This window comes from Giraffa tippelskirchi, chromosome 13 (genome assembly GCF_054371585.1).
Source record: "Giraffa tippelskirchi isolate mGirTip1 chromosome 13, T2T-mGirTip1v1.2.pri, whole genome shotgun sequence".
NCBI classification, from domain to species: Eukaryota; Metazoa; Chordata; class Mammalia; order Artiodactyla; family Giraffidae; genus Giraffa; species Giraffa tippelskirchi.
In genome coordinates this window covers 66,464,288-66,480,338 of record NC_137287.1, presented here as the reverse complement: position 1 = coordinate 66,480,338, position 16,051 = coordinate 66,464,288, and the positions used below count along the sequence as shown (strand labels likewise).

General features: G+C 40.3%; 1 long non-coding RNA gene and 1 pseudogene across 1 annotated transcript in view; both read left to right on the top strand.

The window, feature by feature from the left end:
• Nucleotides 1–16,051, top strand: part of LOC145532172 (uncharacterized) — a 60,179-nt gene that overhangs the window by 31,867 nt on the left and 12,261 nt on the right. The gene's annotated exons all lie outside the window — the stretch shown is intronic.
• Nucleotides 12,210–14,775, top strand: LOC145532231 (large ribosomal subunit protein eL8 pseudogene; annotated as a pseudogene).

Sequence of the window (16,051 nt, the reverse complement as noted above, 5' to 3'; positions counted from 1 at the left end):
AGGAAGGAGAAGAGAAGAAGTGGGGAGGGGCAAGATAGGGGATCAAGAGGTATGAACTACTAAGTAGAAAATAGGCTACCAAGATACAGATACATAGTACAACACAGGGAATATAGCTCATATTTTTTAATAACTATAAATGGAATATAACCCTTAAAACTGTGAATCACGGTTATGCATCTGAAACATATAATAATATTGTACATCAACTATACCTCAATAAGAATATAAATTAAAAAATAAGCAGTAAATATATATACTAAACAAAAAAAATTTTTATTTTCATAAATGCCTTTTCTGCCCCACTTCTAAGAAGTTATTTACTTTCCCAGAAGTGATTTCTCTACTCTTCTCCAGGCCCACTCTAGCCAGCTCCTTGAGTCACCTTTTTCTGTGAACTCCTGTGTACATACATAAATAAAAACCTGTCTTTTTTTTTGCTAATCTGTCTTTTGTCATCTTAATTTGTCGGCACCTCATCGCAACATAATAGGATAGAAAAAGCGTTCTTTTCTTCTTGACATAACTTTCTTGTTGGGAAAAGAGACAGTACATGTAGCACTGAAGATTTAGACAGAGTTGAGTATTTTAATTTTTTTAGTTTAATTTAAAAGATATTTATTAATTTGGCCGTGCGGGTCTTAGTTGGGACATGCAGGATCTTCCGTCTTCATTGCAGCATGGGGGACCTTTAGTAGCAGCATTTTTAGTAGTGGAATGCAAACTCTTAGTTGCGGCATGTGGGATCTAGTTCTCTAACCAGAAATCAAATCGGACCCCCTACACTGGGAGCACTGAGTCTTAGCCACTGGACCTCCAGGGAAGTCCCAAGTGTTGAGTATTTTTAAATTCCTACATTGCCATCTATCTTGAGTAAGTTATTCAGCATGTCTGAACCTCTGTTTACTTCATCTGTAAAGTGTGATAGTGACTTTACCTACTTCTCAGGGTTTCTGTGAAGGTTAAATTAGATAATGTATGTGAAGTGCTTAGCATAGTGTCTGGCACGTAGCAAGTATTCATTAAATATTAGGCTACACTTGTTCACATGATGTTTGTAGCCTTTGCAGCAAAGTTTTTATATATAATGACTTTGATTACTATTGAATTAGTTTGGATTGAATTTGGCATGTTTGGACCTGTAGGGGAGGAAAAATAATTTTCCCTCTACCTTTCTGAGTCCTTAGTTGATTTACAATATTGTGTTAATTTCTGCTGTACAGCAAAGTGATTCTATTATACAAACATATACATTATTTTTTATATTCTTGTTCATTATGATTTATCATAGGATATTGAATATAGCTTCCTGTGCTATATACAAGACTTTGTTGTTTATCCATCCTCTATATACTAGTTTGCATCTACTAATCCCAAACTGCCAGTCCTTCCCTCCACCACCCCTTTTGCCTTTTGTTCCCTATGTCTTTGAGTAGAAACAGAAATTTATTAACAGGTATACCTCATGTATACATGGAAGATACCCAGGCATAGATGAGTAACTCCCCCAGGTGGCTTAGAATTCAGACTTAAATACCATCTTAACAGGGAAAAGGGAGAGGGAATGCAGGTCTCTCAGGAGAAAGTAAATAATTTTTAGAAAAGGTGAATGGACACTCAGATGTTGAGTTGATGATAGTTTGTGACAAGTTTGTCTCATCTTCTCTTCTGTGATGAGTCAGTCTTCCTTGGTTCATGAAACCGCACAGCATGAGATTATTGACAATTGGATTCTTTTTGGAGGATCTGTTTTCAGGTAGATAAGGGGAGTTCAGGAAACACCTTTCTCTACATCTGCTGTTTTTCAAGTACCTACAGCTCAAAGTAATCAATAGATGAAAATAACATATTGTAGGGTGTCCTGATCTTTATTTTTGGATTCTATAACAGGACTTTATATAACCAACCAAAAAGAATGAAAAAAACCAACAGAAAGAAAGTTTTAATTCTTTCGTTCCCTTGAATTTCAGTGGCCCTTTAAACTATCACATGTGAAAAAGTGTTTTTGTTTCATCTTCTCTACTTGAGATCCTAAGTTTCTTGAGCCCAAGGACTGTGTTTATTTCCTATAGGGTATAAAGTAGGTAATCAGTATATATTTTCTTAACAAATGAATGATTCTCTTGCTACAGTTTGCCCTGAATTTACTAAACTCACCAAATAATTTATTTTGTGTTGGAGAGATCTAGCCTGATTTCTTAAAACAATTCCTACTGATCTCCAGTGGCCTTGAGCTGCAATGGCTTAGAGCCGGGCTTGGGTCATGGCAGTGAAAGCACCAGATCCTAGCCACTAGATCTGTGGTCAGTGACAAGGGCCCTGGCCTTTCAACTTTGCAGAAAAGAATTCCCACAAAGATGGAAAGTAATGAAGCATGTGAAATATTTATTAAGAGGAAAAGAGTACAGTGCGTTTGGATAGACACATGGGCAGTCTCAGAGGGAGAGTCCCTGTGTTGTGCCCTCAGAGTGGTTTGAATTAATTTTATGGGGCATTTCTTTTGGGTTTCCTTTGGCCAATCATTTTGATTTGCCTGGTTCACAGTCCATATTTGGTAGATCTTAGGATCCTCCATGTGTGCGCATGCATCTCTTAGCCAAGATGGAGTTTACCGAAAAGGGTCTGGGTAGAACATCCCGATAGGAACCCACTCCAGTATTCTTGCCTGGAGAATCCCATGGGCAGAGAAGCCTGGCGGGCTACAGTCCATCGGTACCAAAGAGTCGGACATGACTGAAGTGACTGAGCACAGAACAACCCTTGACATAACTCCCCTTTGGCCTTCAAGGAGTCTTACTGCACATGTGTGGTCGGGGAAATCTGACTTCGAGAATGAGAAATATGTGGTCTGGGCAGGGCCCAGCCTCCTTGCCTTAATTGTCCTACTATTCTTGTCTTCGGAGAAGGCAATGGCACACCACTCCAGTACTCTTGCCTGGAAAATCCCATGGACAGAAGAGCCTGGTAGGCTGCAGTCCCTGGGGTCGCGAAGAGTAGGACATGACTGAGTGACTTCACTTTCACTTTTCACTTTCATGCATTGGAGAAGGAAATGGCAACCCACTCCAGTGTTCTTGCCTGGAGAATCCCACGGACGGAAGAGCCTGGTGGGCTGCCGTCTATGAGGTCACACAGAGTCGGACACGACTGAAGTGACTTAGCAGCAGCAGCAGCATTCTTGTCTTGTCTTTCAAAGGGAATAAATCTCCAATCACTTTACCCGCGGCAGGGGGTGGTAGTGGTGGTGGTGGTGGTGTGTGTGTGTGTCATCTACCTCCTGCTTCACTATCATCATAGAGGCATCATGATCTTTCCTGAGGGTAAAAATCTGCCCCAGAAAAAGAAAATTATTTTTAGAACCAGAAATGGAACTCAGGAGTCCAGGTCAGCAGTTAAATCATTTAATTCTCATCTTTTTATGGATGTGAATTACTGGTAGCATTGAAACCACTCAAACTGCAGACTGGTCAGGCAGCAGCATTGGGATCAGATCAGGAGTTTGTGATGGGAAAGGTGGGAAAGTCATCTAGCTTCTATCCCTTCTGGTGCAACTGCAGGACCTGATGGTGGGGGTGGGGTGTTATCTTTTTATGTTTCAAAATAGGAGTGGAATGAGAAAGCAGGGGACTTAGAGGGTATATTTGCATGAGAATAGGCGATTGGAGAGCTGAGTAAAATCAGGGAAATTTGTGTGTAAGGCCACTGGGGTGTGTGAGAAGTATCGTGGTAAGCAGAAACAGAAGAAGCACAAAGAGAAGACCAAAACAATTTTGTCTGAAATATCCTTTTGTTTCCCCTTCTGATCTAGAAAATGACATGTCCTTCCTGAACAGTTGGCAGCACTGAAAACCTTTGATTTTTTCCATCTTTTTTTTCCTTCTTCTAGAGCTGGAAAGTATTTCTAAGTAATTGACACACAACGCACACTCAGAGAGCTTATTAAGGCAGCATCTGTAGGGTAACAGACCTTCCTTGCCTGGTCCACCCCTTCTAGCCACTGGAATCTGGATCATCACTGTTAGCTAGGGGTTTTCTCTGAATGTGGCTGTAACAATACCTGGAGGGTTCATTAGCATGGAATTTCATAGAGCTAATGAAGGTGTTAATTAAGATTGCCAAAACACTCCCATGGAAGGAGACCTAGTTCCAATTTACTCTGTGCTGAATGTAAGCACGATTTTTTTTATATAACAACGAGATACCTTACGGTGCGATTCTGCTATTAATTTATAATCCTTCGCTGCTGGGGACTTGGGGAAACCTTTAGCTGTGTGTGCCTAAGGGAAGGGTCTCTGCTGTGTCTATTCTCCTCTTTTGTCAGCCGGGTTGTGTGTTTTGTCTGCTGACCTTTTCAGAATGTCTCATGCCACTCTTCTCCAGCACCATTTTGCATTGGAATGGTGGCTTCGTCCAATCAGGGTCCTTTCCTTTTTCTACTACTAATTGAACATTTCATACAACAAAAATGCTCCCTTTAGAGCTTGAATAACAGAGTCCTTGTTACTGAGTAAAAGCTGTTAGACAGCTCCAGCGTGTGTGGTTAAGTGCCTGTTGTCTACTTTATGCCAGGAAAGGCTTTACTCTTGTTAAAAAAGAGACAACGGACCCCAAATGGAGTCACTTGTGCTAAATCCACATCAGCAAACCAAGACTTAATACCTAACCTAATTGGAGTTCTGACCTCACTTGGGGATATGACCTTTACCCAGTCCTCTGGAATTACCTGGCAGCACTAGTGAGGTTATCAGCTTGAGGGACCTGTTCCTTCCACCACAGGAAGATAACTTTCCTTGAAACATCCTACTCTTTGCTAGAAATTTCCTTTTCCTACCCCCTTATGACTATGAATACCTTCCATTTTGTATAGCTCTTTAGAGTTCCTTTCTTTTGCTACATGGGGTGCTACCCCATTCAAATGAATCATTAAGTAAAGCCAATTAGATCTCTATATTTTCTCAGCTGAATTTTTCTTTTAATACTCTGTATCTTTTTACTTTTCAAAATGTTGGGAGAGCTCTAAATTCTAAGGAGATGCCATTTCCCACCTCTTGGTATTGTTTTCTGGTGGTTCCTGTGCTCTTGAAGTCTGCCCCACCCTACAAAATGTTTTCTGAGCTCAGCCTGTACTGTAATTAACTAATTTATTTTGTGGCTAGTTGTCACAGATGGAGAAGACAATGGCACCCCACTCCAGAACTCTTGCCTGGAAAATCCCATTGACAGAGGAGCCTGGTAGGCTGCAGTCCATGGGGTCGCTGAGTCGGACACGACTGAGCGACTTCACTTTCACTTTTCACTTTCATGAATTGGAGAAGGAAATGGCAACCCACTCCAGTGTTCTTGCCTGGAGAATCCCAGGGATGGTGGAGCCTGGTGGGCTGCCGTCTATGGGGTCGCACAGAGTCGGACACGACTGAAGCGACTTAGCAGCAGCAGCAGTTGTCACAGAGTGCTTGGGCTTAGTTGCTAGGCAGCATGTGGGATCTTAGTTCCCGGAGGAATAATCTAACTCATGTCCCCTACATAAGAAGGCAGGCTCTTTAAACCACTGGACCACCAGGGATGTCCATCTCCTGTTCACTGTTTTATCTGCAGCGTCTGGACCTGCATCTGTCCCACAGAAGGCCTTCCATCAGTGGTTGTTGAATGAATGTTTTCTTCACACTGGGGCAGAAAGAAGAAGCCTATATACTTGCTTATTTGGGGGAGAAAAAGAAACTTCCAGGCTGAGTTGGACTTAAAAAGATTTCCCATTAGGAAGATTCCTGGCTGTAACAATAAATTGATGTAGCTTTAACTGCAGACCCTTTAGAGTTTTTCTGTTTAATCCCTTTGTGCTCAGGATCTTTGTAGTTTTTATTATAAATTTTGAAGGGAAGAGGTATTTAACAAAATCAAGTGCTATAAAGAATTTGGGAAATTATCCAGCTAATTCAGGAAAAGAAAATCATATATGTGTTCAAACATAAAGCAACATTGGATGTAATACCATTTCCTTTTTTTTTTTACGGTGAGAATAATGTTGTCAACTTGAATATACAAAGTTCTGGGGATGTCGAGGAAATAGTCCAATGTCTACTCATTATATTTAATTATTTAATTGCATATTTAAAATTTGATATTTAAAGTCACATACAGGGATGGAAAAATTTTAATTTATGCTATTTCAGACATCTTTGGCATCTGTTTTTTTTCATTATTTCCAGAGTCACATTTTTTCAGAACACTTTGTATTTCTGTCTAAATTGTTTGAGACAGAGCACTTTTTGAATCCATGAATGATGGGGGTCACTGGAAATTCAACCCAAGTCACAAGTAGCCTTTCATATCATGTTATAGCCAGTGGGTTTTTTATTTCTCGAATTGGCTTCCTGACTTACTCTGTGCTGGCCACAGCCTAACTACTTCCGTATTGCTTTTGTATTGATTTTTGAAAGGTTTGATTACAATGACATCCAACACTTGTAATTTTTATACCTCTAGACACTTAATGTATAACAACTTGCCCTTTGAAAAGTTCATTCCAAATGGATCCAATAAAATTCAATTTGGTTACATCTATAAGCATCCAAACTAGTATTTTTAAAAAAATTTGTTGAAGTATAGTTGATTTACAGTGTTGCATCAATTTCTGCTGTACAGCAAAGTGATTCAGTCATACATATATATATATTCTTTTTCATATTCTTTTCCATTATGGTTTATCATAGGATATTGAATATAGTTCTTATGGTATACAGTAGGACCTTGTTGTTTCAAACTAGTTTTAATTAAATTGAGGTTAATATGTGTTTCTCAAACAATATTTGGTCATTCAAAATAAAGTAATGGAAAGAGTACTTTACAATACGAAAGACTTCATGAGGACTCAAATATAAAAATTTTCCATTTTTTCTGAAGGTTCATTTGAGAAACATGTTAACTTGTGTTTGAGCTTATGAAGCATTTCCTACTGGGTATTTTGGGGGTGTTTCTGTGCTCTAGGCATTGCCACTTCCCACCTTCTTGAACTTGCCTCTTGCCTTCCTTAGACTTAAAAAGCTGTTAGGAGTCCTCCCACTTGGCTGGTCTTAACTTATGCCAGGTACCTCTATCTTATTAACAATCAGGCCCCAGTGGGACCTGCTGTTTTCCAGAGATTCTCCTTGCTCAGGTTTCTGGGAGACAGATTGTGAGATGGAGATTTGCATATACAAGTTATGATGAGGAGTGGGCTTGGTGTCAGCAGCTTGAGGGAAGGAGGCAGGACTGAGTAGCAGGAGCAGGGGGGCTGAAAGGCAGTGAGCAGGGCCTCAGCCAACCCCAAGGGGAGCTCAGAGATGGCCCTTTGGGTTGTCCAGATTGAGTGTCTTTGTACCAGGACACTTAACTGTCATTGGTGTGGTTGTTTTCTAGGGACTGGGAAGAAATTCAACTGTGACTGTTAGCAGCCAACAGTCCCAGCTGCTGGAGGAGTGATGTCTGTGTTCTGTGTTCCCCACTGTACCCCCCAATCTCACCCCACAAGAGGGAACTGGGCAGTGCATCGTAATGGGCAGTGCAGGGCTAGGACCTTATTCTCATGCCTTCTTGGAGCAGGATCTTATTGAACTTATCAGAGAAGATGTCCTGCCCTTTGAATTGCAGCCATATGTTTTGTTCTGGGAGATTTTCTCTTCTGATCACAGCCTCTTGGCTTTTCAAGATTTTAGTTATTGAATTATATGGGAATTATTGGATTGGCCAAAAGGTTCGTCATGATTTCTCCGTAAAATGCAATGAAAAAACCTGAACAAAATTTTTGGCCAACCCAGTACATGTGAAGCTCTGTTCCAGGCCTGGAGAGGGTATGGAAAGGTGAATTACACTAGGTGGTTTTCCTCAAAGGGATTCACAAGCTGGGAAATGGAATGGGGCTAATGAGGGCATGGGTCATAGAAAGTGAGAAAAGAGGGGAGGGCATTGTGCAGGCAAAGTGAACAAGTCTTCAGCACTGAGGACTAAACCCTAACCTTGTTTCAGGTAAAGTTTGCCTGGGCAGCATGATAGAGACAGCCTGTCCTCTCAGGTGCAGGCTTGGAGGGCAGATTTGGGGGAGGGCCATCTCCTTCTTAACTCAGAGGATCATGCATTTATATTACTGAAAAACTAGAATATACAGAGAGTGGAAAGGAAAAAACCCATGCTCTCCCCACCCAGATAAAATCATTGTTAATCTTCTGATGCATTTTATTCTCCCTCTGTCCCTCTCTTTCCTTTTTGAAAATGTGGGAGAGATGATCACTTTCTATAATTTTTGCACTCCACTTTTGGTTTAACACTGGCAAAGTGCAGGCAGGCTCCAGAGTACTACTGCTTGGGTTCAAATGCCAGCTTCCTCACTATGCATGTGACTTCGGACAAGTTAGTAATCTTTCTACACATTACTTTCTCATTCCTAAAATGGGAGCAATGAAAGGGCTTTTTCCAACAGGACTCTTATGAAGATGGAAAGAGCTAATGTTTTGAAGACCTTAACACCATTCCTGGCTTTCAGAAGTACTAAATGTTAGGAATGATTACTTTCCCTGTATTATTGCATCTTTCTGTATCTCAAATACGTCTACGTAATAGTCTGTCCCATGGTTGAACTCTGGTTTACTTTTGTTGGACATCCAGGCAGAATCCATTCTTTTATTGTTATAAAAAATGTTACATTGAACACTTTTGTGCATAAACAATCCAGGAATCTTGTATTTCTTTAGGCTAAAATCCCAGGAATAGAATTATTAGGTCAAAGGGTAAGCTCTTGACTTTATATGAATGTGTTTTACTATAAAACACATTTTTCTACAATTAAAATTTTGTTTATTTAATTGTGGTAAAACCTGTGACATACTATTAGTTAATTTATTACATATGTTTCTAAAGCATTTAATAAAACATGTAACTTAATGTGTTAAGAAAGGGTTTAGAGAGTATGGAATCCATTCTCCAAATTTATTTCCTTTTTCCTACACAGTCATAAACTGAAGACAGAAACCAGGCTACTCCTTATCTGATACCATCAGTTTTGTTCTGGGCGTATTACTTAGGAAGGGTCTAGAATCTCTGAATTTTGGCTCCTAAACTCAGATTTCTTAGACATTTCTCCACATTTTGCATGGAATGTCTTAACATTGATTTCTACATATGTATTTATTCACTTGGATGTTAGTTAAATCTATAGATACTTGGATAAAAATATCTGGAGCAAAAGATATTCATAGAGTTGATTGCCTTGCATGTCAATAGAATTTCTAGATGATAGTATCTCACAAATTTATAAAGTTTATTCATTGAGGAACCTTCCCAACACTTCAAACTCAAGTGACTTAGGAGCACAAGGACCTTCCTGGTGGTCCAGTGGTTAGGACTTGGGACTGTTACTGCCCAGCCTCCGGTTCCATCCTTGGTCAGGGAACTAAGATCCTGCAAGCCACATGGTGTGACCAAGCAAAACAAAACAAACAAACAAAACCCCAGGAGCACTGAACTAACAGAATTAGATTTTTATGGATTCTTCACAACTGCATGTTCATAATTATATCATCTGTGTTCAAAGATAGTTTTATTTCTTCTTAATCTGTTTTATTTAAGTAACTAAGAACTTGAATAAAATGTTGAATAGAAGTGGCAAGAGTAGACAAAAGAGTAGATACAAGGTTATTTAGATTCTTTATTTCTTTTGTATTAATTTTAGTAAGTTATATCTTTCAGAAAACTTTTTCCATTTTATTTAAGTTGTCACATTTGTTGGCATCAATTTTTTCATAATAGTCCCTATTTTCCTTTTGATATCTGTAGAATACATAGTATTGTTTGTGCTTTCAGTTCTAATATTAATAATTGGTGTTTTATCTTCTTTTTCATGTGATCAGTCTATCTAGAGGCTCATCAATTTTGTTTATCTTGCAGAAAAACAAGTTTTGATTTTACTCCATGTGTATTTCTAGTATATTGATTTCTATTTCATTTCTTTGAACAAGTTATTTTATAGCATGTTTCTTAATATTAAAATAATTGGATATTTCACATATTTTTTTATAAATTTCTAATTTAATTATGTTATGGTTGGCAAATATACTGTATATGATTTCAGTCCTCTTAAATTCACTGAAACTTATTTTATATCCTAGCATATGATCTTTACTGATGAATATTCCATGTCACTTTAAAAAAGATATATTCTGTTTATTAGATGTGGCTTCCATAAATGTCAACTGAGTCAATTTGATTGATTTTGATAGTGAGGTTTTATGTATCTTTACTGATTTTCTGACACTTGTTCTGTCAGTTACTGAATAAAGAGTATTGAAATCTTCTATGGGAAATGAGAATTTGTCTATTTATCCCTTTGGTTCTGTCAGTTTTGCTTCATGTATTTTAACACCATGTTTTTAGGTACACGCACATTTATAATCACTATGTCTTTGTGATGAATTGACCTTTTGTCAATATGAAATGTCTCTCTTTTTCTCTGATGAGATGGCTTGACCTAAAGTCTGCTTTGGCTGATATTAGTACGGTTGTTTCAGCTTTCTTGTGACTAGTGCTTGCATACCATGTCTTTTTCTATTGTTTCACTTTAAACGAAACTACATCTTTTTTAAAGTTGGGTTTCTTGCAGTCTGCATGTAGGTGGTCCTAATTACAGTAAGCATGAGAGATTTTAGTTTTATTCAACCTAAAAATACAGAAGGAATGCTATGTTGTGTGCTAAGTCACTTAAGTTGTGTCTGAATCTTAGTGACCCCATGGACTGTAGCCCACCAGGCTCCCCTGTCCATAGGGATTCTCCAGGCAAGAATACTGGAGTGGATTGCCATGCCCTCCTCCAGGGGATCTTCCCGACCCAGGGATCGAACCTGCATCTCTTAGGTCTCCTGTACTGGCAGGTTAGTTCTTTACCACTGGCACCACCTGGGAAGCCCAATGCTATGTTGCTTTATTTAATAAGAAAACTTATTATTTTAAACAAACAGTTGGATAGTATTTGACATGAAAAATATAGCACCCATATTTGAAAAATCAGCATACTTCACTATTTGTTTTTTGTTTGTTTATGCCCTTCATTTTCCTCCTCCCCATAAGCCAAGCGGTTAAGAATACAGGCTCTGGGTTCACATCAGTTCAGTTCAGTTCAGTCGCTCAGTCGTGTCCGACTCTTTGCGACCCCATGAATCGCAGCACGCCAGGCCTCTCTGTCCATCACCAACTCCCGGAGTCTATCCAAATCCATGTCCATCGAGTCGGTGATGCCATCCAACCATCTCATCCTCTGTCATCCCCTTCTCCTCCTGCCCCCAATCCTACCCAGCATTAGGGTCTTTTCTAATGAGTCAACTGTCCGCATGAGGTGGCCAAAGTATTGGAGTTTCAGCTTCAACATCAGTCCTTCCAATGAACACCCAGGATTGATCTCCTTTAGGATGGATTGATTGGATCTCCTTGCAGTCCAAGGGACTCTCAAGAGTCTTCTCCAACACCACAATTCAAAAGCATCAATTCTGCTGTGTTCCCATCAGCAGGAATCTAATCATGGCCCAACCCCTCTTTAGCCATGTCTCTTGGGCGAGTGTCTTAACCTCTCCATACCTCACTATTTTTTATCTGTATCGTGGGAATAACATTACCTTTCTAAGTGTTATTTTGACAAATAAATGAGATAATTTATGCAAAGCACTTGACCCAATGCTTGGTATATAATAGGTGCACAGTAACTATTAGCTACATTATTATTGTGATTATTATTTTTATTACTTCTACTACTAAACTTATGATTTATAGGAAGGAAGAGATCTGCTTTCTACAGCAACTTTATTAACCTTTACTTTATTTGGATTTACATAATCTAGCATTATTTATTCCAGGGAAATGGTACATAGGATGTACTGTAGTTAGATAATCAAGTTATTAAATGTCAAAAAGGGAGCTCTCTTCCAGGGAGTGGGCTGCAGTGGACTATACTTGCCTTATGTCTCAGAGAGATAGAAAAACTCATGAATGAATCCTGGGATCATAAATGGAAGGTTCCTTCTTTTGCAGAAAACTGAGCCTCAGACCCAGGTCAGCTTTGCTGAAGCCTGTCATGCCCCAACTCCACTGACAGAGCAGGAGAACCTTCCCAGATCAGAACACAGATAGTTAAGTTAGGAAATGATCTGCAAGTGGAAATTCGATGGTGTGAAGTCTGAATGTTTACTGAAAGCATGAGAGACTGGTTGGCCAGGAACAGAGAAAAGGCTTCTGCCCTGATTAAGAGTTTAGACAAGATCGTACTGCTCAAATGATCTCTGGCGAAGAATTATTATTATTATTTTTTACCTCCCAGTCCATTTTGCACTGTTTATAAAATATAGTAGAAATGAGTTGTTAGAAAAATACATCTAAAAAGCAAAGACATACAGAATACAAGTCTAACTTTTTCTTTATTATTAATTCAACAGACAGACATAATCTACCAAATTGTTATAAAAGTTACTACATACTTATTCTCAATTTCTTAACAAATTTTGTTGTGGATCAGTAACAAATTGTTTGCAGACTGGTCCTGTACTTTGGGGACCCTCCTATAGTGTACATTTGTGCTTTTATTCAAAACTCAAACAGTTGTGTCTTGAATTTAAGGGGAACTTCCCACTTACATATCAATTAATTTTAAAAAGTATTAATTTTAACATTTTTAACGTTTTTATTTAAAACCCATCAAAGGGACTTCTCTGGTGGTCTAGTGGTTAAGACTCTGCACTTCTACTGCAAGGGCAATGGGTTTGATCCCTGGTTGGGGAACTAAGATCTTGCACAAGTGCTGCTCTGGATGTGGCTGAAAGAAACAACCCAAAACACCTTTCATGGATGGATTAAATACATGCTATATATGAAATTAAATGAGAGATGCTTCCCTCTCTCAATAACTTATTGGCTAATAGAGGAGTGAATATCCCTGGCTGTGATATGGAAGGGAGGGTGGTACACTCAGGAGCACTGTGGGTGTGCTGCCAGGGGACCCAGGGTAAGGAGCATCCCTCCCATCAGTGGAGGAGTCAGGCGAGCTCTGGAAGAGGTGGCCTTGAAGCCTTGGGAAGATGCAGGGGCAGGCGTGCTGGAGGAATGAGTACCTCTCAAAAACCTTGGCATACTTCTTTTTTACATTTAAAACATCTCTGTCAGGCTGAGAGATGTTAAGAACCTCCACACAGAGAGAAATCGAAGCACAAATGTGCAATTGTAAAGCTCGTAGGTGACATTGAGCAATTTGTTATGGATTGAATGTATCCCCTCAAAATTCATGTATTACAACATGATATACTACCTCCCAATGCAATGGTGTTAGGAGGGGGGCCTTTGGGAGTTGGTTAGGATTAGATGAGGTTGTGAAAGTGGAGCCCTCGGAACAGGATTAGTGCCTTTTAAGAGTCAAGAGAGAGTTCACTCTCTTTCTGCTTTCTATGAGGATACACCCAGGAGGCAGTATTCTGCAACCGGAAGAGGGCTGTCACCAGGACTCCACCATGCTGCCCCTTTGATCTTGGATTTCCAGGCTCCAGAATTTGAGAAATAAGAAAGTGAAAGTGAAAGTCACTCAGTCGTGTCCGACTACACAGTCCATGGAATTCTCCAAGCCAGAATACTGGAGTGGGTAGCCTTTTTCTTCTCCAGGGGATCTTCCCAATCCAGGGGTCGAACCCAGGTCTCCCACATTGCAGGTGAATTCTTTACCAGCTGAGCCACAAGGGAAGCCCTGAGAAATAAATATCTATTATTTATAAACCTCCAATGCCCACCCCACCCAGTCTGTGGTACTTTGTTATAGCAGCCTTTGAAGTAAGACACAGGTTCTCTGGACTATTTAAATCTTTGTTTTTTCAACTGTGAAATGAGCCTAATAACATTAGCCTTGTCCACAGGGTTAGAGATAAATGCATAGACATTATATTCTTTTATAAAGGTACACATTGCTCTCTACGCCAGCCCTTCAAGAAGGGAAAGAAGGCCAAGGGGAAGAAGGTGGCCCCGGCCCCAGCTGTGGTGAAGAAGCAGAAGGCCAAGAAGGTGGTCAACCCCCTGTTCGAGAAGAGGCCCAAGAATTTTGGCATTGGACAGGACATCCAACCCAAGAGGGACCTCACCCGCTTTGTCAAATGGCCCCGCTACATCCAGCTGCAGTGGCAAAGGGCTATTCTCTATAAGTGGCTGAAAGTTCCTCCTGCAATTAATCAATTCACCCAGGCCTTGGACCGACAAACAGCTACTCAACTGCTTAAGCTGGCCCACGAATACAGACCAGAGACAAAGCAAGAGAAGAAACAGAGGCTGCTGGCCTGAGCTGAGAAGAAAGCTGCTGGCAAAGGCGACGTCCCCACCAAGAGGCCACCTGTCCTTCGAGCAGGGGTCAACACTGTCACCACGCTGGCGGAGAACAAGAAGGCTCAGCTGGTGGTGATCGCTCACGATGTGGATCCCATTGAGCTCATGGTCTTCCTGCCTGCCCTGTGCTGCAAGAAGGGGGTTCCCTACTGCATCATCAAGAGCAAGGCCCAGCTGGGGCGCCTGGTCCACAGGAAGATATGCACCACCGTAGCCTTCACACAAGTCAACTCGGAGGACAAGAGTGCCCTGGCTAAGCTGGTGGAAGCCATCAGGACCAATTACAATGACAGATACGATGAGATCCGTCGTCACTGGGGAGGCAATGTCCTGGGGCTGAAGTCAGTGGCTCACATTGCCAAGCTGGAAAAGGCGAAGGCCAAAGAACTGGCCACCAAGCTGGGTTGAGTGTACACTACTGAGTTTTCTGTACATAAAAGTAATAAAAAAGATTCTTCTTCTTCTTCAAAAAAATAAATGTACACGTACTTATATCACAAAGTTCTGACATATAATCTGATACATACTAAGAATGCAACAAAATGTGACAATTATTAAGTTATTATTAAACAACTGACCAAGGACCATTTGTCAGGTGAGAACTAGGGCTGTGGTTGAGGTCATTTTTGGAGGTGGGGGTGGGGATGGAAGGATTCTTCTCAGCATTCCTTCCCCCATTCTTTTGGTAACCTTCCCCTGGGGAACTGTCAGTCACCCAGGGGACTGACATTAAGAACTAATTTCATTAAGTTCTCATGGGTCTGCTTATCCACTGGCCACAGGGACCACACATGATCCAGATCTGGCCAACTGTAGTGCCCCCGTTGCTCTAGCTGCTGTGATTGGCTGAAGGATGGACACTGAATTGAAATCTGGACCAATCAGAATCTTTCACTGAGATTTATCTACAGGCAAGAAAAAAATTACCTTCTCTTTCAGACTTTCTAAGCTTGGCTGAAAATAACTGAGTCTGTTACAAATAGCAGAGCTTAGAGATGGAAAAAGGAGAGGGGGAGAGGGAAGTGAAAATCCCATTAGGTCTCTGAATTTACACCTCAACTTTCCAGTTATTTGGATCAGTACATTCCAAATGTTCTGTCGCTTGCACCTCTGACTAATGCAAGGACTAGCTCAGGTTTCCAGATTCTTGTTTCAACGTGTTATTTGTTAGGTCAGGGCTTTTAAAGAGACATCTCCATGATATACTAGTTACTCAAGATTATTTAGGAGAGATTCCGGGGTGAAGTTGTTGCATCAGGAGAATAATAAATTGGGAAGTTCCTGGCTGTCCAGTGGTTAGGACTTGGCAGTTTCACTGATCAGGGAGCTAAGATTTCTGCAAGCCATGCAATGAGGCAAAAATAATAATAATAATAATAATAAAGCAGTGGCCAACCAAAACACACACACACACACAAAACAAAAACAAAAAAATCAAATTGAGAGAGTAGCATTGACATATATATATATATATATATATATATATTATATACTACCATGTGTAAAATAGATAGCTAATGGGAAGCTGCTGTATAGCACAGGGAGCTCAGCTCGATGTTCTGTGATGATCTAGATGGGGGGGTGGGATGGGGTGGGGTGGGAGAGAGGTCTAAAAGGGAGGAGATAAATGTGAACATATAACTGGTTCACTTTGTTGTGTAGCAAAAACTTACACAACATTGTG